The sequence below is a fragment of the Carcharodon carcharias genome, chromosome 7, assembly GCF_017639515.1.
Source record: "Carcharodon carcharias isolate sCarCar2 chromosome 7, sCarCar2.pri, whole genome shotgun sequence".
Taxonomy (NCBI): domain Eukaryota; kingdom Metazoa; phylum Chordata; class Chondrichthyes; order Lamniformes; family Lamnidae; genus Carcharodon; species Carcharodon carcharias.
In genome coordinates, this window is record NC_054473.1 from 28,133,610 (window position 1) to 28,155,895 (window position 22,286).

Sequence of the window (22,286 nt, forward strand, 5' to 3'; positions counted from 1 at the left end):
ACAAAAATACAGGCTTCATCGAAATAGCCTTACTGAATTTCTTTGTTCTTTTTGGGGTCAGGCTAATGGAAGGCCTTATTTCTGTTGTGTTTTTATAATGATATAAAGCAAGCAATCACTCATAAGAGGTTGGGTAAATGTGTTGTGAGTTCATTTATTAAGATAACTCTACAAAGGTATAAAGCTTGAAGAAACATCAGCAGCAGAGCTGTCTGTGTGTGTTCTGCTCTCAGAAAACGTGGAAATAACAATTGATTGCATGACATAATCATGCTTGTTCCAATCATGGAATTTTGGCATTTATTGCTAAAGGAATAGAGTATAAAAATAGGGAAGGGTTGTTGCAACTGTACAAGGCATTGGTGAGACTGCACCTGGAGTACTGTGCACAGTTTTGGTCCCCTTACTTTGAGGAAGGATGTAGTTGCATTGGAGGCGGTTCAGAGGATGTTCACTAGATTGAATCCAGAGATGCGGGGCTTGTCTTATGAGAAGAGATTGAGCAGTTTAGGTCTATACTCGCCAGTGTTTAGAAGGATGAGAGGAGATCTAATTGAGGTATTAGATCATAATACGAACATAAGAATTAGGAGTAGGAGTAGGCAATTCAGCCCCTCGAGCCTGCCCCGCTTTTCAATACGATCATGGCTGATCTCATTTCGGCCTCAACTCCAATTTCTCGCAGTCGCCTCATAACCTTGCAACCCATTACTAATTAAAAGTCTGTCTATTTCCTCCTTAAATTTATTCAGCGTCCCGGCATCCACTGCACTCGGAGGTAGTGAATTCCACAGATTCATGACCCTTTGAGAAAAGTAATTCCTCCTCATCTCTGATTTAAATCTACCATCCCTTAGCCTAAAACTATGGCCTCTCATTCTAGAATGCCCCACAAGGGGTGACAACCTCTCCACGTCTACTTTATCTATGCCCTTTAGCATCTTATATACCTCAATTAGATCTCCTCTCATCCTTCTAAACACTGGCGAGTATAGACCTAAACTGCTCAATCTCTTCTCATAAGACAAGCCCCGCATCTCTGGATTCAATCTAGTGAACATCCTCTGAACCGCCTCCAATGCAACTACATCCTTCCTCAAAGTAAGGGGACCAAAACTGTGCACAGTACTCCAGGTGCAGTCTCACCAATGCCTTGTACAGTTGCAACAACCCTTCCCTATTTTTATACTCTATTCCTTTAGCAATAAATGCCAAAATTCCATTTGCCTTCCTTATTACCTGCTGTACCTGCATATTAGCTTTCAGCGATTCATGCACAAGGACACCCAGATCCCTCTTCACTGTAGCATTCTGAAGTTTCTCTCCATTTAAATAAGTCGCCTTTTTATTCTTCCAACCAAAACGGATAACCTCACACTTATCCACGTTAAATTCCATCTGCCAAATTTTGGCCCATTCACCTAACCTGTCCATATCCATTTGTAAATTTCTTATTTCTTCATTGCAACTTACTTTCCCATCTATTTTGGTGTCAAATGCAAATTTAGCTATTGTACCTTCTATTCCTGAATCCATGTCATTAATATAGATTATAAATAGTTGGGGCACAAGGACCGCACCCCACTAGTTACAGCTTGCCATCCAGAAAAAGACCCATTTATTCTGACTCTCTGCTTTCTGCAGGTTATCCAATCCTCTATCCAAGCTAATATATTACCCCTAACTCCATGTGATCTTATCTTGTGTATTAATCTTTTGCGTGGCACCTTATGAAAGGCTTTCTGGAAGTCCAGATATACCACATCTACAGGATCCCCATTATTCACTTTGCTTGTCACAACTTCAAAGAACTCTAGCTAATTAGTGAAACATGATTTACTCTTCATAAAACCTTGCTGACTCCGATGGGTTGCATTTTGACTTTCCAAATGCCCCATTACTACTTCCTTAATAATGGATTAGAACAATTTCCCAAAGACAGACGTTAAACTAACTGGTCTAGAGTTTCCTACTTTCTGCCTCTCCTCCCTTTTTGAATAAAGGCGTTATATTCGCATTTTTCCAATCCACTGGAACCTTTCCAGAATCCAGGGAATTTTAGAATATTATAGCCAATGCATCCACTCTCTCTGCTGCCACTTCCTTTAAGATCCTGGAATGTAGGCCCTGTGGACTTGTCACCCTTTAATCCCAATAGCTTGCTTAGTACTTTTTCTCTAGTGATGGTGACTATTCTAAGTTCCTCTTTCTCTATACCCTTTGCACTACCTGTTACTACTGGGGTGGTACTAGTGTCCTCCACTGTGAAAACTGAGGCAAAATAATGATTAAGCGTCTCTGCCATTTCTGTGTTCTCCACTGTTAACTCCCCAGTCTCATCCTCCAAGGAACCAACATTCACTTTAGCTACTCTCTTTCCTTTTATATACTTGTAGAAGCTTTTGCTATCAATTTTTACATTTTGCGCTAGTTTTCTTTCATAATTTACCTTTACTCTTTTTATTATTTTTTTAGTAATCCTTTGTTGATCTTTAAAAGTTTCCCAATCTTTAAGCCTGCCATTGACCTTTGCAATTTGGTATGCCTTAGTTTTTGCCTTTATGTTATTTTTAACTTCCTTGTTTAGCCATGGATGCTTTTTCCCCCTCTTACCATCTTTCTTCCTCTTTGGAATATATTTTACTTGGGATGAATTGAATATCCCCTTAAATATCTGCCACTATTCAGCAACTGTCCTATCTTGTAGTCTTCCTGCCCAGTCTACTAGGGCCAAATCTGCGCTCATGCCTATGTAGTTACCTTTGTTTAACTCCAGAACATTAGTGTGGGACTCAAATTTCTCGCTCTCAAACTGAACTTGAAATTCTAGCATGCTATGATCATTCTTCTCTAGAGGATCCTATACTATGTGATCATTAATTAATCCCATCTAATTACACAAAGCCAAATCCAGAATAGCCTGGTCCCTGGTTGGTTCCACAACATATTGCTCCAAGAAACAATCTCTAATATACTCTATGAACTCTCCCTCGAGGCTACCTTTGCCAATTTGATTAGTCCAGTCTATATGCATATTAAAATCACCCATGATTATTGCCATGCCTTTCTTACATGCTCCCAGTATTTCCTGGTTTATACTGTGCCCTACTGCTGAACTATTGTTTGGGGACCTATAGATTACTCCCACCAGTGACTTCTTTCCCTTGCTATTTCTTATTTCTACCCAACTGACTCTATGTCTTGCTCTCCAGTGCCCATATCATTCCTCACTGTAGCACTGATCTCTTCCTTTACTAACAAAGCTACACCACCTCCTTTACCTTCCTACCTATCCTTCCGGAACACTGAGTACCCTTGGATATTCAACTCCCAAATCTGTTGTCCCTGTAACCACGTCTTAGTAATCACCACCAAATCGTACCTATTTATCTCTATTTGCGCTGTTAACTCATTAGTTTTATTCTGAATGCTACACGCATTCAGATACAAAGTCTTTAAGTTTGCCCTATTGTCAATTTTCCCTACTCTTATATGATTCTTTGGTGCAATATGGCGTTCAAACACTCTGTCCCTTCCTTTCACTTTTTGGTAACAATCAGCCTCGTCACTAACCTGCACTCTTACCCTCTCCTTAAACTTTGATTTTTTATATTTCAATGCAACCGAACCCTCCCCCCAACTATTTAGTTTAAAGCCCTATCTACAACCCTAGTTATGCGATTCACAGGACACTGGTCCCAGCCTGATTCCTTTCTAATGATGTCATGTTTCTATCCCTTAAAGGCAGATTACAACATCCCCCTTTTTAAAGATGCTTCCCCCCCCCCGCCCCCGACAAAGAAGTATAACTATTTATAATGCATGTTCATGTTTAGTTACCATTACGTAAGTGTATAGAACTGATGAATCTGTGAGTCACTAAAGCATAGAGGTAACATTGGTTGGAGCTCACAGTGATCTGTGGGATTGTCATTCCTGGATGTTGTTCCTGGTTTCATTCTGAATCTTGTCCTATATGCAATAGGACTGTACGGTGGCTGAGACACTGGAATGGATCTGATTTGTCCTCGGTTATGCCTCACCATTGTGCCTTTGTGTGCAATGACTTCATAGGACCCTGGTTCTGATCAAGCCCTTGTCACCTTGGCTAGTTGCCACGCCCTTTCTGTGTGATCCTGGGTACTAATTTGTTGTTCCAAGCATAAAGTTGGTAATTCTGTACCTGTCGTTTTATCGTGCACGTTGGTCATCTCTTGTGGTTTTAAAAGTTGCTATCTAGTTTCTGAGAGAGTAGAATGAGTAAGATTAGGTAGATTGGCAAGCACTGGTCTGCCAAACATGAGCTCTGCTGGCGATGGAATAGTTACACTTATCCATAATAGTTTCTGAGGTTGATCTGCCTTGTAAGGCTTGAATAATTCCATGGATCATCACAGATGTGAGTTCACTACATGCCAGTAGGCCCACAATCACCAAGCCTTTAGTTTCTATAATGTAGATCATCTATGATACCCAGGAGGATTGATTGTACTTGCACTCCACAACTATTGATCCTGAGCATGGAATTAGTGAACTGTTGTACACTGAATGTTTCACAGCAATAGGTTTCATCATGGCGTTCCATGTCTGTAGATTCATGTCTTTTAGAATACGCAGGGCTAATATGTTGGCACTTGCCCCTGTGTCTACCTTCGCCAATAATGAATAGTTACCAACTTTTTTAGGGCAGATAATTTGAATCTTAGCAAACATTTCAGACAGTGTGATGGCTTTCTGAAGCTTTCATAGGTGGACTCTATCTAAAGCGTCGGTGTCCATCAATCAAAAGCAAATTGTTTAAGGCTCTCAAATGTGAATGTAAATTTGTCCAGGCAGTTTTTGGAATTTCAGAATTTTTGGCAGAATGCTTCTGGCACCAGTTGTTATGCACCCAGGATAGCAATTTAGATCATCTCATAATTTGACAAACTCTGGTCGGACAATAGGGAATAAACCTCATGAGCTTCCCCTGTTAACTTGCTTTACAATAGCAGGGTCCAGCTCTTTGCTAGCCACTTCAGCTGTTTTGCAAGCTTCTCAAATGAGATGAAAATGCTTCCACATCTCCCTCATGAAATGTTGGTATTAACTGGGTGAACCTTAAGAGCTCAGTGCTTGTCTCTGAGTTAGGGGCAGTTCCCTCACTAGCAGTGCCTACACTGGGTACAGTGGCTCTTTTCCTACACAGTTTGAGCTGTCTTAACTCGAATTTTATTTCTTCCCTCCATTCTTGTCTCTCTTTCTCTTTTTTCTCTCTCTTTCATGGAATTCTGGCTCTAATCTCTGCTGCTCCAGGAATATTTTTGTTAACGCTAGCTTGTCTGTTTGCAAGACTTTTAACGGGGGTGGAGTGGGTCTCACTTCCCTCTAAGGTCCATACCCCATAATAAATATCAACAACACAAAACAATTTTGGATATAGTTTCCACTTTATGTGGAAAACTTTTATTAACCTACTAAGCAATAGTATAAGCTTACAACACTAGTTTCTTACTAAAACCCGCAAGCAGGAGCTCCTTCTGGGTGGTCAGCCCACTGAATGAATTCTTCCACATGACTTCCCGTGACTGACCAAGTCATGCTTTCCTGGCTGCAGCAACAATGTCCTTGTATAATGTGGATTTATACCCCTTTCTGACGCTGGTCCCTTGACAAATAAGGGAATATCATGAATCGGGTCACCTATTTGGGTTTCAGTGCCTTTTCAATCCCATCATGGCTATTCAAGACCACCTGAATGTGGTCATTTCCTGCTCTCAGCTGGGAGTGTCTCCAGCAATAGATTCAATAACTGCACCTTCAAAAGGCAGGAAGAAAGCCACTCACCCATCTCCAGAGAGCTCATTGTCTATGAAAGCTGCTGTAGGAGAATGGCTGATGGTGAGCCACTGCCGTGTGCGTGTACGTGTGCATGTATGCACACGTGTGTGCATGCATGTGTTCAGTTAAACTGTCTTTGCTTTTAAAAAGTTCAGTATGAGCCCCAGTGATGATGCCTTCGGTCAGAATTCTTAGAAGTTACAGTACAGAAAGTGGGCATTCAGCCCATCATGTCTGCGCTGGCCAAAAAAATTTTTTTTAAAAACTAGCCACCATTCTAGTCCAACCTTCCAGCACCTGGTCCATAGTCCTGCAGGTTACAGCACTTTAGGTGCAGATCCAGGTACCTTTTAAATGAGTTGAGGGTTTCTGCTTCTACCACCAAACCAGGCAGTGAATTTCCCCTTCGTCCTCATGTCCTCCTCACTCTGTGTTCCTTCCAACCAGTGAGCTCCACACCACAACTGTACAGAAATACAAGGGATATTAAAAATGCCTTACAGCATAACAGAAATATGAGAGATATCAAAATGCCTTACAGCATCCACCCTTAAATGTGTAACTTCAGCTACGAATGTTACTATACTTCTGAATCTAATCCATTCACCTTAGTCCATCTCTTTAGTAATATCCATCTGCCCGTGAGCATAAGCATTTAATAATACCCACGTACCCAGTCTAATAGGTCAAGCGGAGGTAAAACAAAATGTTCCACCCTGGATAGGACAGATCAGATCCTCGTACTGGTATTCCCCTTTCCTTTATATGCCAAATGTGTTGGCAACTCTTTTCCCCTGGTCACCATGACTGTGTAATTGGGCCCTTCCTGATCCCAAGTGAACCCGCAGGATAGTGCTGCATTTTAAGTTACATTATATGGGCAAACAAAAGTATCCCCTTTCCAAGCACACTGAGACCAATCCGGGGCTACCTAATCCACTTGTAGTGCATTGGTCGTAATGTGACACATATCCCTGATCCGCTACAGCAATGTTTTCAACTCTAAAATGATGATTAGGCTTCTCCCCTTTCCTTTGAACAGAATAATACAAAACCAACACAAGCATGCCCATGCTACTGTTCCCCAGGTGGCACTCATGTTTCACCAGGTATATCTGCTCAAGTCCTCTGATATTATAGATATTGTTGGTAAGTTGGTAAGTAGACATAGCCCTGAGATGTTTATCAGTGACCCAGGAGGGCAGCTTCCCTTCCACAATCCTCTGGAGGTTTTCACGGGCCTGTTCCACCAATCAAGAACCATACATTGTGCAAGCATCATTTTCAGCAGACTCCACAGAGGCAGTTTTGTTCTCCTATAATTTCTTTCATGCGTTGGCCATGCTTTTCCAATTCCCCCATCACATCTTGCAAATAAACGGCCAGTATTTGATCTCCCTCTAATTCATTCTATTCCACATCATTCATCCCATTTAATATTTTCCTTAACCTATTTCTAATTACCTCTTCCTTTAAAATAGCTAAATCTAAACAATTGATGAGTGATGTCCCAGTTCTAAATATAGTTGCAGCATCATTAATTGAACTATGTCTTGGCTGCCCATGAGAGTGAGATTTTGTTTAATTCCTTGAACTCTTATACAGACTAGTGCATTTATCCTCATCAATCACAGTGCTGGTCTGTTCCCAAAATTCCATCAAAACTCGATGCAGCATTCAATTCTCAGGTTTTGTGTTTATGCCATGGCGGTAGTCCCATATCTGCTAAATTAATCATCACCGTGCACACCGTGATGTAGGACCATTCGTGTGGACATAATAACCAGTTAGTTCTTTGGGCATCTCGCATTACTGTTTGTGCAAAGAAAGGCCAGGAACTTCCTAGGTAGTGTCACCTGGATGCCTCACACTCTGCTCATTCTGCTACTTGAACTTTATCCTCGCACATGTAGATGCCTACCCCTTGAGCTGCAAAAACTTCCAACAAAACATCTTGTTGTCTCTCCTGGTGTTGCCAGCAATATCCACCCTTTCATAATCTGGCAGTCTCCGTATCCCTGACTCTATTACTTGGAGCCTTGGGGACATTTTTCCCTCCATAGAATATTATCTCGGGCCTAAACCTTTCTTATCGTTATGGGGAGCACTATATGCAAAGTGGTGTTCCCCATTCCACCGCCACATTGATTAGACTCACAACCACATTATTAGGGCAAGTGTTCATTATTCCCATCCTAACCACAAACCTCGTGGAGTCTCCCTTCCCTTTTTCTTACTGTACGAGAGCTATCACCCAATGGGCTGGGTGTTGTGGGTTTCAAAGCTGAATCTTCAACGGTTGTCGTGCCATCTCCTTCCCTCTGTTGGTTGTTCTGGCCATCCCTTTGCCATCTTAATCAACAAGAGACACGTTTGCTAGTAATTTACGGAATTAACACATGGCCTCCCCCTGAAGATTAGTGAGTCCCAGGTTGGTCGGCATAGAGTTGCCGCATGTGCAACAGGGGGGGCAACTGGAGCCAAATAGTCATGCACCATGGGATGTCACTACTGGCTGTTTGTAATGATCCCTCCGGTTATCAACAACCACCTACTGTTGATGTTTTATATCCTTCATCTCCTTCTCCAAACACAACTATCGTTAAGATTAACTTCCACCACATTTCCTGTAAAACATAAAACAAAACAAAATTTTGCTCTGTGAGCATATTGGATCACATGGGTATTATAGGTTAGTTGCAGTTTTATATAAATATATATCTATATTTCTTCCTGATTTTCTTTGTATTTCCCTGCTCCTCACTCTGGTGGTACCAGAGTGGAGATTGTGACCAGAATCTCTTAGGCTTCAGATCTCCAGATATTCCCCATTTTGTTCATTTTACCTGCCGCTGATCTCACAGATGGAGTGGATTTGCATTTGCATCATTTACACCATCACCACCGTTATCATCATCACCCCTCTGTTGTGAAACTTCTTGGGGCATCTCCCTACACTATTGGTATGATTTGACCCAAATTGCACAGAACAGTTTCCTGTGATGTCAGTGACATGCCTTGGTTTGGGGCGTTGCTAACTCCATCCAGTTAACGTTGAAACATTTTATTCATTTGGGAAATGACCACATCCATCATACGGCTAGCCTTATCCACTATGCTACAGAGTCCTTTGTACAGGTGTTCAGACACAACAACCCTTGCATAATTTCACATCGTCACCCATGCACCCTTCCTGCTGCTTTGAAAGAGGGCAGAACAAAAGCACTTATATGGACTAGTGATATCTTCACCACCACCATCCCCCCAGCTTTTGTTAAAAAGAAAGAGCACAACATAGACATTGCCACATGCTGTGGTTAGAGTTTGAACTGGGTTTTTTTTCTAACAAATCTCTCCCTTTAGACTTTTTTGCTTCAAACAGTTGTATCTTTTTCCAAATGATTTTCTCAGATTTCAGAATATTTTGCTCACTATTTTAAATCACTTTTCCCATTGTTTCAAAATTCCAAGCTCCCTCTTTTTTCCCCAAGTCTCTCCTTTTTCTAAATCAAGAGAATCATGCATTCCATGAATACCAAGAAACCAGTTCAAGCTGTTTTCTCCTGAACGAAGAGAAGCTTTTTCAAAGGCTCCGAAGGAGAGACATATGGACTCGAAATGTTTCTCCCTCCACAGATGCTGTCAGACCTGCTGAGTTTTTCCAGCATTTTCTGTTTTTGTTTAAGGCTTTTTCAACTTCTACCAAATTCCTTTTTCCAATTATTTCAGAGCAAGAACTCCAATGATTCCCCCGAAAAAAGAAACTTTTAACTTTTGTAAAAAGTCTCGAACCAAATTCCAATTTCCATGACCAAGCATTAAAAGCTACTCCGTTCTCACATTAGTATCCAGATTAAAATTCCCACACATTTATCAAAATACCCTGGAATCATGATTCTGGCCAGTAATCATGGCTCCAGGTTCATAACTTGAAAAATTTACGTTATTAATTATACTTCCCTTTTGTTAACTTGTAAACTTGAAGTACTGAAACTATGACCACAAAATCACAATTTTGGGAAGAAAAACACCAAGAGCAGAATTTTACAGCAGCGGGATTTTACATTCCCGCCAAAGTCAATGGAGTTTCGAATGGCTCGCTGCATTTTATGGCCCTGTCCCTGTCACGACAGAGCAGTAAATACCTGGCCAAAAGCTTAAAGTGCACAAATATCAGCTGCGCAAAGAAAACAATCCTTTCATTTCCCACACAAGCAGAGAATAATAGCTCATGCTTTAAAAAAAACAAATTACATTTCTTGTCTTCTTTCTTTAAACTCTGGGGTGGAATCTTACGGTCCCATTTCAGAGGGAGTGGGGCCGTAAAATGCGGGGAGCCATTAAAAAGCCAATTGACTTTGACAGGACTGTAAAATCCCAACCATGTAAAATTTCACACCGAAGTGTAATTAAAGCTCAAAACAAAGTTAATTCCCAAGAAAAAACTTAACAGCTTTAGCCCCCCAAAAAAGGAAGCTTGAAAGCTTTCACACAAAGGAGCAGTGCAATCAGTGCTTTGACTTTGCAGCTCGTAAAATCTCCAACAGCAATCTCTGCAGCCATAGCCTCGTAAAGAGACAGAACACTATGATTTAAGTTTACATTTCCCTGCCACTCTACTTTTATCTGGGAGAGATGTAATAACACAACAAAATCCCAGCACTAATTGCTCTCTATCGATTCACAACTTAGCTTTACATAATATTAAATTGACACAGGCACAGTCAATAATCATATCCACATTTTCATATCTCCATGCACCCTAGAAATGTGAAGTATAATGAGTTATGAACTCAAAGTGCCAAAGAACACATTAAAACTTACAGCAGTGAGGCTGGCAAGGTCATAAAATTAACTCTGGGTGGGGGACGTCAGTGTCCATTGCCAAGAGTAGCAACTACAGACCGAGCTGCCCAAGTCCTAAAGGACGTAACTGCTAGACTGGGTCTGTGGCTGGTGGTGAAGGAGCCAACAAGAGAGAAGAGCATACTTGACCTCATCCTCACCAACCTGCTTGCCACAGATGCATCTGCCCATGACAGTATTGATAGGAGTGACCACTAGTTGAGGAGACAAAGTCCCATCTTCATATTGAGGATACCCTCCATTGTGTTGTGGGGTACTACCATCGTGCTAAATGGAATGGAATTTGAACAGATCTAGCAACTGAAGGCCGAGCAACAATGAAGCGCTTTGGGCCATCAGCAGCAGCAGACCTGTATACACTAAAATCTTAACCTCATGGCCCAGCATATCCCCCACTCTACCATTACCATCAAGCCAGGGGATCACCCCTGGTTCAATGAAGAGCTCAGGAGGGCATGTCAGGGGCAACATAAGGCATATCATAAATGAGATGTCAACCTGATGAAGCTACAACACAGGACTACTTGCCTGCCAAACAGCATAAGCAGCAAGTAATAGAGTTAAGTGATTCCACAACCAATGGATCAGTTTCTAAACTCTGCAGTCCAGGCACATCCAGTTGTAAGCAGTGGTGGACAATTAAACAACTCACTGGAGAAGGAGGCTCCACAAATATCCCCATCCTCAATGTTGGAGGAATCCAGCACATCAGTGCAAAAGATAAGGCTGAAGCATTTGCAACAACCTTCAGCCAGAATTGCCGAGTGAATGATCCATCTTGGCCTCCTCCGGAGGTCCCCAGCATCACAGATACCAGTCTTCAGCCAATTCGATTCACTCCATGTGCTACCAAGAAATGATTGAAGGCACGTGATACTGCAAAGGCTATGGGCCCGGACAATATTCCAGCTATAGTATTGAAGACTTGTGCTCCAGAACTTGCCACATCCCTAGCTAATCTGTTCCAGTACAGCTGCAACACTGGCATCTATCCTACAATGTGGAAAACTGCCCTGTACACAAAAAGCAGGACAAAACCAACCCGGCCAATTACCACCCCATCAGTCTACTCTCGATCATCAAAAAGTGATGAAAGGGGTCATCAACAGTGCTATCAAGCGGCACTTGCTTAGCAATAGCCTGCTCACTGATGCTCAGTTTGGGTTCCACCAGGGCCACTCAGCTCCGGGCCTCATTACAGCCTTGGTTCAAATATGGACAATAGAACTGAACTCTAGAGGTGAGATGAGAGTCACTACTCTTGACATCAAGGCAGCATGTGACTGAGTATAGCATCCAGGAGCCCTAGCAAAACTGAGGTCAATGGAGAATTGGGGGGAAAATCTCTGCTGGTTGGAGTCATATCTAGCACAAAGGAGGATGGTTGTGGTTATTGGGGGTCCATCATCTCAGTTCCAGGACATCACTGCAGGCGTTCCTTAATGTGGTGTCCTCAGTTCGACTATCTTCAGCTGCTTCATCAATTATTTTCCTTCTGTCATAAGGTCAGAAATAGGGATGTTCGCTGATGATTGCACAAAGTTCAGCACCATTCACAACTTCTCAGACACTGAAGCATTCCATGTCCAAATGTAGCAAGGCCTGGACAATATCTAGGCTTGGGCTGACAAGTGGGAGTAACATTCACACCACACAAGTGCCAAGCAATGACCATCTCCGACAAGTGAGAATCTAACCATCACACCTTGACATTGATGGCTTTACCATTGCTGAATCCCCCACTACTAACATCCTAGGGATTAGCATTTACCAGAAACTGAACTGGACTAGCCACATAAATACTGTGGCTACAAAAGTAGGTCAGAAGCTAGGAATCCTGCGATAAGTAATTCACCTCCTGACTTCCCAAAGCCTGCCCACCATTTACAAGGTACAATTCAGGAGTGTGATGGAATACTCCGCACTTGCCTGGATGAGTGCAGTTCCCCCAACACTCAAGAAGCAGGTTCAGGAACCCACTTAATTGGCACCACATTCACAAACATTCACTCCCTCCAGCAGCAGCAGTGTGTGCCATCTACAAAACACGCTGCAGGAACTCACCAAGGCTTCTTAGACAGCACCTTCCAAACCCACGACCACATCATTTAGAAGGACAAGGGCAACAGATAGATGGGAACACCACCACCTGGAAGTTCCCCTCCAAGTCACTCAGCATCCTGACTTAGAAATATATTGCTGTTCCTTCACTGTCGCTGGGTCAAAATCCTGGAACTCCCTCCCTAACAGCACCGTGGATGTACATCACAGACTGCAGCAGTTCAAGAAAGCAGCTTACCACCACCTTCTCAAGGGTAATTAGGGATGGGCAATAAATGCTGGCCCAGCCAGTGATGCCTACATCCCATGGACGAATAAAGCAAACATACGTTATTATCAGAAGCTTCCATTGCAGTCTCCATTCTTGCAACATTTGTCTTACGATTGTAAGACTTAAGGCAGAACTCAAAACAGAAGCAAGCAAGACAAATAAATGATGTTAGCGGATTCAATTCCCCTTTCCCTCAACTGCTTTAAACTTTTATATACAGCAACCCTGACCCCCCCCCGACCCCTTGCCCAGGGCTTTCCTATCCTGCCCAGTTGCCAGAGGCATGTATGCTGCCTCACAGATGCAACAGATGGGGGACGACACTCATCTTATTCGTCCTTACCATCCGGGGTTCCAGGCTGACCTTTCCAAGTATACTATCTCCCTCTGCATTTACATTCGGAACCCACAAGGAGAGGGGGTGCGCAGACATGAGACTACGCCTGAGTGTGGTGTAGTTTGAGTGAGGAGTTGAGAATTTGGTTCAGGTGGGAATTCAGTGCAGAGGGGCAAAGAGGTTTTCCTTTTTCTACTTACTTTCAGCCTCCAGTGGTAGATGAGCTTCCTTCCTTGTCTAAGCCAGCAGAGTGCAATCATGCTATTACTTTATCTGTGTAAATAATTAACTGATTGACTAATTAAAGAAACAAGTTGGGCAGAAATAGCTCGCTTCGGCAGCACATATACTAAAATTGGAACGATACAGAGAAGATTAGCATGGCCCCTGCGCAAGGATGACACGCAAATTCATGAAGCGTTCCATGTATTTAAAAATATTGTTAATTAATTAAAAAAAATAGCAGGGCTGGTGGTGTGCTGTTATTGCATGTGGGAATCTGTGGAAAACCCTGCAATCCCAGACAACCATATCTGTAGAAAGTGTCTGTCGCTTAGGCAGCTTCAAGTCTGAGTTGTGGACATTGCGGGGCATCAGGGAGGGGGGAGATTTACCTGTACACTTTGTTCCAGGAGGCAGTCCTTCCACTTAGGGTTAGGCAGATCTTTAGAGTTGGTCAGTGGTCAGGGACAGGAGAGTGTGACTGTGAGTCAGACATGTATGGGGAACCAGCATGTAGTGATGGAGGAGCCTCAGCCCCTGACTTTGTCCAATAGTTATGAGGTGCTTGCTACCTGTGTGGATGAGGGGAAGGACAGCAATGTGGATGAGCAGACTACTGTGGCACCATGTTGAAGGGTGCCATTCAAGTGGGGGGAGTGAAGAGGAGTGTGGTAATGATAAGAGATAGCATGGTCAGGGGGATAGATAGTGTTCTCTGCAACCGAGAGCATGAGTCCAGATGGCTGCATTGCCTGCTCAGTATCAGGGTTAAGGACATCTGCTCTGGGCTGGAGAGGAACTTGCAGTGGGAGGGGGAGGATCCAGTGGTCATAATGCATGAGATACAAACAACTTAGGGCTAGGAAAGAAGTTCCGCCTAGGGGTATGAGCAGCTAGGGATTAAATTAGAAAGCAGAACCTCAAGGGTAATAGTGTCTGGATTATTACTTGAGGCACAAGCAAATTGGTGCAGGTAAATAAGATTAGGGAGATGAATATGTGGCTCAAAGATTGGTGTGGGAGAAATGGTTTTCAATTCATGGGGCACTGGCAACAGTGCTGGGGCCAGTGTGAGTTGTACCGTTGGGATGGTCTACATCTGAACTGTGCTGGGACCATTGTTCTGGCTGAAGAGACATATCGGGATGCATCATGGGATTACCCAGGCTTGGCTAAATTAAAGATATGCATTTTGAAGGTGCCTGCATTTAAAAAAAAACTAGAATGAATGTGACCTTAGGCCAGGCCCAGAAGTTAATGACTAGCCCATGGGTTAGTCCATGCTAAACCTTGGGCATGAAAGCAGAGATGGCTAAAGTGAATTGGCAAATTAGGTTAAGGGATAGGTCAATAGAGATGCAGTGGCAAACATTTATAGGGATATTTCATAATACACAGAACAGATACATTCCAACGAGTAGGAAAAAGTCCAAGGGACAGACACACCATCTGTGGTTAACTAGAAAGGTTAAAGGTAGTATCAAGCTTAAAGAAAAAGTATATAATTATGCAAAGATAGGTGGGAGGACAGGAGATTGGACAGAATATAAGGATCAGCAAAGGATGACTAAAAGATTAATAAGGAGCAAAAAATTAAAGTACGAGCGAAAGCTAGCCAAAAATATAAAAACAAATAGTAAGAGTTTCTACAAATATTTTAAAAAGAAATGATTTAACAAAGTGAGTTAACGTTTTGAGTCCGAATGACTCTTCATCAGAACTGACTAAGAGTCATTCAGACTCGAAACATTAACTGCCGTCCTCTCTGCAGATGCTGTCAGATCTGCTGAGTTTTTCGAGCTATTTTTGTTTTTGTTTCAGATTTCCAGCACCCCCAGCATTTTGCTTTTAACAAAGTGAGTGTTGGCTCTATAGAAAGTGAATCTATAGAATTGATAATGGAAAACAAGGAAATGGCAGATGAATTGAATATGTATTTTGCATCAGTCTTCACTATAGAGGATACAAGTAACATCCCAAAAGCAGCTGTAAATCAGGAAATGGAAGGGAGGGAGGAACGCAGGAAAATTACAATCAGAGGAGTGGTACTGAGTAAACTGTTGAAGCTGTGGGCTGACAAGTGCCTGGGTCCTGATGGACTTCACCCTAGGGTCTTAAAATAAGTCGCTAGTGAGATAATTGATGCATTCGTTTTAATTTTATGAAACTCCCTAGACTCGGGGAAGGTCCCATTAGATTGGAAGATAGCAAATTTAACTCCATTATTCAAAAAGGGAGGGAGGCAGAAAGCAGGGAACTACAGGCCAGTTAGCTTAACATCTGTCATAAGGAAAATATTAGAAGCTATTCCTAAAGAAGCTATAGCAGGGCACTTGGATAAGTTCAAGGTCATCAGGCAGAGTCAACATGGTTTAATGAGAGGGAAATCATGTTTAACCAACTTATTGTAGCTCTTTGAGGAAGTAACATGTGCTGTGGATAGAGGGGAACTAGTGGATTTACTGTACTTAGATTTCCAGAAGGCATTTGATAAAGTGCCACACCAAAGGTTATTATGGAAAATAAAAGCCCATGGTGTAGGGGGTAACATATTGGCATGGATAGAAGATTGGCTGGCTAACAGGAAGCAGAGAATAGGCATAAATAGGCCTTTTTCAGGTTGGCAAGATGTTAACATGTGGTGTGCCACAGGGATTAGTGCTGGGACCTCAACTGTTTACAATTGATATAAATGACTTGGATGAAGGAATGGATCAGATGGTTGCCAAATTTGCAGATGACACAAAGATAGGTAGAAAAGTAAGCTGTGAAGAGGACATGAGGCTACAAAAAGCTATGGATAAGTTAAGTGAGAGGGAAAAGATCTGGCAAATGGAGCATAATTTGGGAAAATGTGAAATTATCCACTTTGGCGGGAAGAATAAAAGAAAGGCATATTATCTAAATGATGAGAGATTGCAGAGCTCTGAGATACGAGGGATCTGGGTGTCTTAGTGCACGAATCACAAACGGCTAGAATGCAGGCACAGTGAATAATTAGGGAAGCTAATAGTTGTTATCATTTATTGGGGAATTGAGGGGAATTGAATATAAACGTAGGGAGGTTATCCTTCAGTTATACAGAGCACTAGTGAGACCACATCTGGAGTACTGTATACAGTATTGGTCACCTTTATTTAAGGAAGGATGTAAATGCATTAGAAGCAGTTCAGAGAAGGTTTACCAGACTAGTACCTGGAATGGGCAGGTTGTCTTATGAAGAAAGGTTGGATAGTCTAGGCTTGTATCCGCTGGAGTTTAGAACAGTAAGAGGCGACTTGATTGAAACATGTAAGATCCTGAGGGAACTTGATGGGGTGGATGTGGAGAGAACGTTTCCTTTTGTGGGAGAATCTAGAACTAGGGCTTACTATTTAAAAATAAGGGGTTGTCCACTTATAACAGAGATGAGATGAAATTTTCTTCTCTGAGGGTCGTGAATCTTCGGAACTCTCTTCGTAAAAAGGCGATGGAAGCAGAGTATTTGAATAATTTTAAGGCAAAGACGGATGGGTTCTTTGTAAGCAAAGGGGTGATAGGTTATCAGGGGTAGGCAGAATGCAGATTTGAGGTTAGTATCAGATCAGCCATGATCTTACTAAATGGTGGAGAAGGCTTGAGGGACTGAATGGCCTACTCATGCTCCTTGTTTGTTCTGTGGACTGGGGTGACAGGCAGGCACCCTGGACTAATGTGACAGAAGCGGGTAATTATTTACAAGAGATGGCGACCCAAATAGGGATTTATACTGCAGACTTTCAGGGTCCAGATCATGAGCCATTTATGGCTGGTGTGAGAAATTGATTAATGCAACACGGTCCTCCACACTTAAAAGGCGCTTTGTTAGGTCCAGCACAAGGACAAGCAGTGGGAACTGTGGTAATGTTGCTAGGACAATTAGGGGATGTTGAAGAAGGGCGAGCAAGAGCCAGAGTCACAAATAGGAGAGAAAGGAAACCAAGGGGAGGTAAAAATGGGAATGATAGTGTTAGGGAGAGGATTACCAGATGAGAGAAGTTTACAGCTCTTTTGAAGTCAGGGGTACCTAGAGAAGAAATAGATGGTATCCTGACTGGGACTATGTATGCATTATGGAAGAAACAGTATGGGGGTAAATGGGAGCCGAGTGTGCTTCTGGTGCGGGAAGCGGTGTCTGACCTAGAGAAACCAGATAAGTCACATGTTAAAGGCAATCAGGGAGAGCCGCCAAAGCAGCTGAAACCACGATTGTACCCTGATTTAGAGGAGTTGGGAACCTGGGAGGTTAGTTACCCAACATAGGGGCATGGCACGGGGACCGAGGTATGACCAATAAAGAGAGTCCAGCCTGGGGACCTGAGGCCACATGTTCCAGAATACAATATATTAGAATAACGGGAATAGACAACATGTAATGGCTCTTATGGATACGGGAGCTGAGGTGACATTAATTTACGGAAATCCTAGAAAACATGCAGGCATACGGATGGTTGTAAATGGATTTGGAGGCGCCGAGAGCCCAGTGGTTAGAACTAATATATGATTCGTTATTGCTAATAGACCACCAAAGGTAGTCCCGAACTGATCACTGAAATCCCAGAATCAGTTTGCCTTCACATGGGATGGTAGGCAATATACTTTTCAGAGGCTGCCCCAGGGTTAACTACATAGTCCAACTCTGTGTCATGGGTTGATAACACGTGATTTGGAAAGTTGTAACCTCTCCCCGGGAATTAGCACCACCCACAATATTGATGATATTCTAATCCGAGGACCAACTGAAGAGGTAGTCGGGGAAGCTTTGGCTACATTGGTGCAACGTATGAGAAACAGAGGATGGGAAATCAATCCCAAGAAAATTCAGGGACCTAGCAAAACTGTTATGTTCCTGGGCATATAGTGGACAAGAGGAGAGTGAATTATACCAGATAAAGTGAAAGATAAGATCCGAGATATGCAAGCTCCTGCCGCAAAAGACTTGGCCCAACAGTTTATCGGGCTATTAGGATATTGGAGACAACATATTCCCCACCTAATGAGTTTTCTACAGCCAATTTATAAGGTGACGAGAAAGAAAATTGCCATGGAATGGGGACCAAAGCAACAACGGGCCTTTGAGACAGCAAAAGAAGCTGTGTTGATCGCTATGCCTCTAGCCCCATATTGCAGGACATTTAGAATTGCAAATATCAGTAGAGTGGAATGTGGTGACTTGGAGCCAATGGCAGAACTTGCAAGGGAGACAAGCTCTATTGGGATTCTGGTCACGGAAAATGCCAGAAGCTGCAACAAATTACTCTGCATTCGAAAAACAACTGTTGGCGTGCTATTGGGCTCTGGTAGAAACTGAAGGATTGACCGGTCCAGACAAAATTATTCTTAGATAAAAACAAAAACAAAAAACTGCAGATGCTGGAAATCCAAAACAAAAACAGAATTACCTGGAAAAACTCAGCAGGTCTGGCAGCATCGGAGGAGAAGAAAAGAGTTGACCTTTCGAGTCCTCATGACCCTTCGACAGAACTAGGTGAATCCAAGGAAGGGGTGAATTTGCTGTCTCAAAGGCCCGTTGTTGCTTTGGTCCCCATTCCATGGCAATTTTCTTTCTCATTACCTTTATACATCACCCCTTCCTTGGATTCACCTAGTTCGAAGGGTCATGAGGACTCGAAACGTCAACTCTTTTCTTCTACGCCGATGCTGCCAAAATTATTCTTAGGCCAGTTATCCCTATCATGACCTGAATACTGCCTGATAGTACCGACAATAAAATTGGACGAGCACAGCAAAGCTCGATCGTGAAATGGAAATGGTACATTGCAGATAGAGCGATTAAGGGAAGGGATGGGGTTAGTCGAATACATGAGGAAGTGGCTAACTACCCTACCTAAGACTACTGCTACCCAGTCTCCGCCTCTACCTGAACTTCCTGTTAAATGGGGTCAAATGTATGAGAGTTTGGAAAATAAGGACTTAAGGCATGCTTGGTTTACTGAAGGGTCGGCTATGTATTGCCAAGGTAGACAAATCTGGAAAGTTGTGGCGTTTGATCCAAAAACCCGGACACTCTTAGAAGAAGAAGGTACTGATGGCTCTAGTCAATACGCTGAACTAAAGGCGGTAATCTTTGCCTTAGAGCATGATCGGGAGGGACTGGCGGTACATATTTACACTGACTCGTGGGCAGTAGACGATGGAATGGCAGTCTGGATGCCAAAGTGGACGAATAATCAGTGGGCGATACATGGAAAACCCCTTTGGGGAAAAGACTTGTGGGCTCAGATATGGGAAGAAGCTCATTAGAGACAGTTGTATGTAAATCATGTGGACGCCGCATGAAAACTACCAAACCCACTAGCATGAACAATGCAAATGTTGATGAGATGAACAAGAGTTCGAGCTATTGAAATTGAAGAAGAGGAAGTTAAGCAGTTTGCACAATGGGCTCATTGGAAATCCAGACACCTAGGGGTGGCAGGAACCTGACAATGGGCATCTGACAGAGGAATCCCAGTTACACATGGTACTGCACGAATGGTAGTTGCTGAATACCCAACATCCCAGAATGTGAAACAATTCCTACTACAGAAGAAACCCATAGGACAGATGAAAAGGGGGCTGGGACCAGGGCAAAACTGGCAAATTGATTATATAAGGCCCTTACCCCTTCAGCAACGATATCAGTATGTACTTACAATGGTAGATACGTACTCAGGTTATATGGTCACCTATCCCACTGTGAAAGCAAACCCAAGCTGCAACGATAAAAGGTTAGAGTATCCTGTGCAGAGATACGGTGTCCCTAATGAGATACAATCAGATAATGGCTCAAACTTTGCCGGACAAGAGGTCGGGCAATGGGCAATGGACAATGGGATTTTGTGGGTGTATCATATACCACGTTATCCACAGGCCTCAGGATTAATTGAACGAATGAATGGGCTATTGAAGCAACATATCAAATTGCTAACTCCCAACCATACTGTGAGGGGATGGCCGAAAGCATTAGCTCAAGCAAAATACAATCTTAACAATCGGCCTAGGCCTGGGGGTACTCCTGTTGAATGGATGATGGGGCGGAACCAAATCCCTCCCCAACAACTAAAATCTACTGGACAAAATGTATGTAAAGGTGGAAAAATATGGGTGCATTACCCTAATAAGAAACCAGTACAAGCAGAAGTATTGGCACATGGGGAAGGTAATACCTATTGGGTGTTACTTGAGAATGAAGATATACCAACCTGTATAAATGCTGATAAACTGAGGAAAAGAGAGTGAAACTGTAAATAAGAGCAGCTATTACATTATGTCATTACAGGTGAAGATAACATGGATTCTGTGGATCGTTATACCTTTGATGGATGGACATGGGACCTTATTTTTGCCCTAACCCATTGCAATTTGATGGAATTGTATGAGATAGCCCAACGGAATGAATTGAAACTTAGTCTATATACCGGACATTATAATGCATGGATGAAGCTGTTAAGTGTGACTAATACTAATTTGACTATAAATCCAGACCTGAAATGTACGCAGTGTAATGACACTGCATGCAATATAACATTTACAATTCTAAATGGAACTTGTAAAGATATGTAGTGTAAATTTATTACATTACCACATTTATTTAGAGCTAAGTTTTGGCTCCCCATATTCTATGGAAAATGGTTGAATGAATATGATAAGACCCATGTTGGGGAGGATTGTGAGTACTGGCCTGAAGGATTGGTACGTCCTTATCACACCCCAGTGTTTGAGCCATGTACCATGTGAGCTTCGGGAGGAACATGTAAATGGAGGAAGTTACCTGTAAATAATATACGAATCAGGAATTAGTTCATATTACAGACGAATTACATACCTTAACCGTCCATCATTGGTGGGATATTTTCAGCGGATGGTCTCCCAAAGCCTCCACGATCCTCTCCTTAATTATGCATCCAACTGTGATTTTACTAATCATACTCTGGATTGCATTTTTGGTTTTATCGATATTACTATGTAAATTTTATAAATTGTATCATAAGGTAATAGCTACTGAGCTATTAATTTGTGCATATACTCATTTGCTTGATAACCCTTGAGTATCAAGGGGTGGAATGTGGGAATCTGCAGATTGCCACGGTCTCAGAATGATACTCATGGGTTAATATAGTATAATTTGTCTAATGCTTGCAAACACCAGATGGCTGTGACTGATCCGGGAAAGAATGTAACAAACAAGATGAGTCCATTGTTTGTACCATACTATAAAGGCAGGGACCTTCCATTCGAATTCGGACTTCACCTGTGGACTGGGTTCGCAACCGGTGCCAAGGAACTTGAGGATATCTCTCGACTAGCCATCGCCGCGGGGTCCCCAATGGGCAGATGGACGTGAGATTATTGCTTGTAATTGTGTAAATATAATAAAGAAACATTTATAATCAGTTGTTTCTTTTGATTCTACTAATATCGGTCAGATCCGAACAAGGCGTTATACTGTATAACGTAACAGGCTGTAACAATTAGACATACAAGCTAAGAACATTGTGAGTTAATGATGAGTTATCCCAAAAATAGTATATATAAACAACAGAAACTGTGTAACTTCGAATTGCCTTTTAGAGCATTCTGAAAGAGCATTTCCCATGTGTGCACACTTGTGCTAAATAAAGAACTGCTGCTGAATCTACCTACAGTTGACTCTGTGTTGAGTGTCTTTTAGATACTCCATGATGAATC

General features: G+C 42.4%; 1 long non-coding RNA gene and 1 other non-coding gene across 2 annotated transcripts in view; both read left to right on the plus strand.

Annotated features, from left to right (window-relative positions):
* Positions 1-21,988, plus strand: part of LOC121280203 — a 30,105-nt gene extending 8,117 nt beyond the window's left edge. The window contains exon 3 of the long non-coding RNA XR_005943563.1: positions 20,878-21,988. This is a non-coding gene — a long non-coding RNA (uncharacterized LOC121280203). The remainder of the gene's footprint in view (positions 1-20,877) is intronic.
* LOC121280655 lies at positions 13,683-13,787 on the plus strand. Its single transcript, XR_005943682.1, has one exon. It is a non-coding gene; the product is annotated as a U6 spliceosomal RNA (small nuclear RNA).
* Positions 21,989-22,286: the final 298 nt, after the last annotated feature.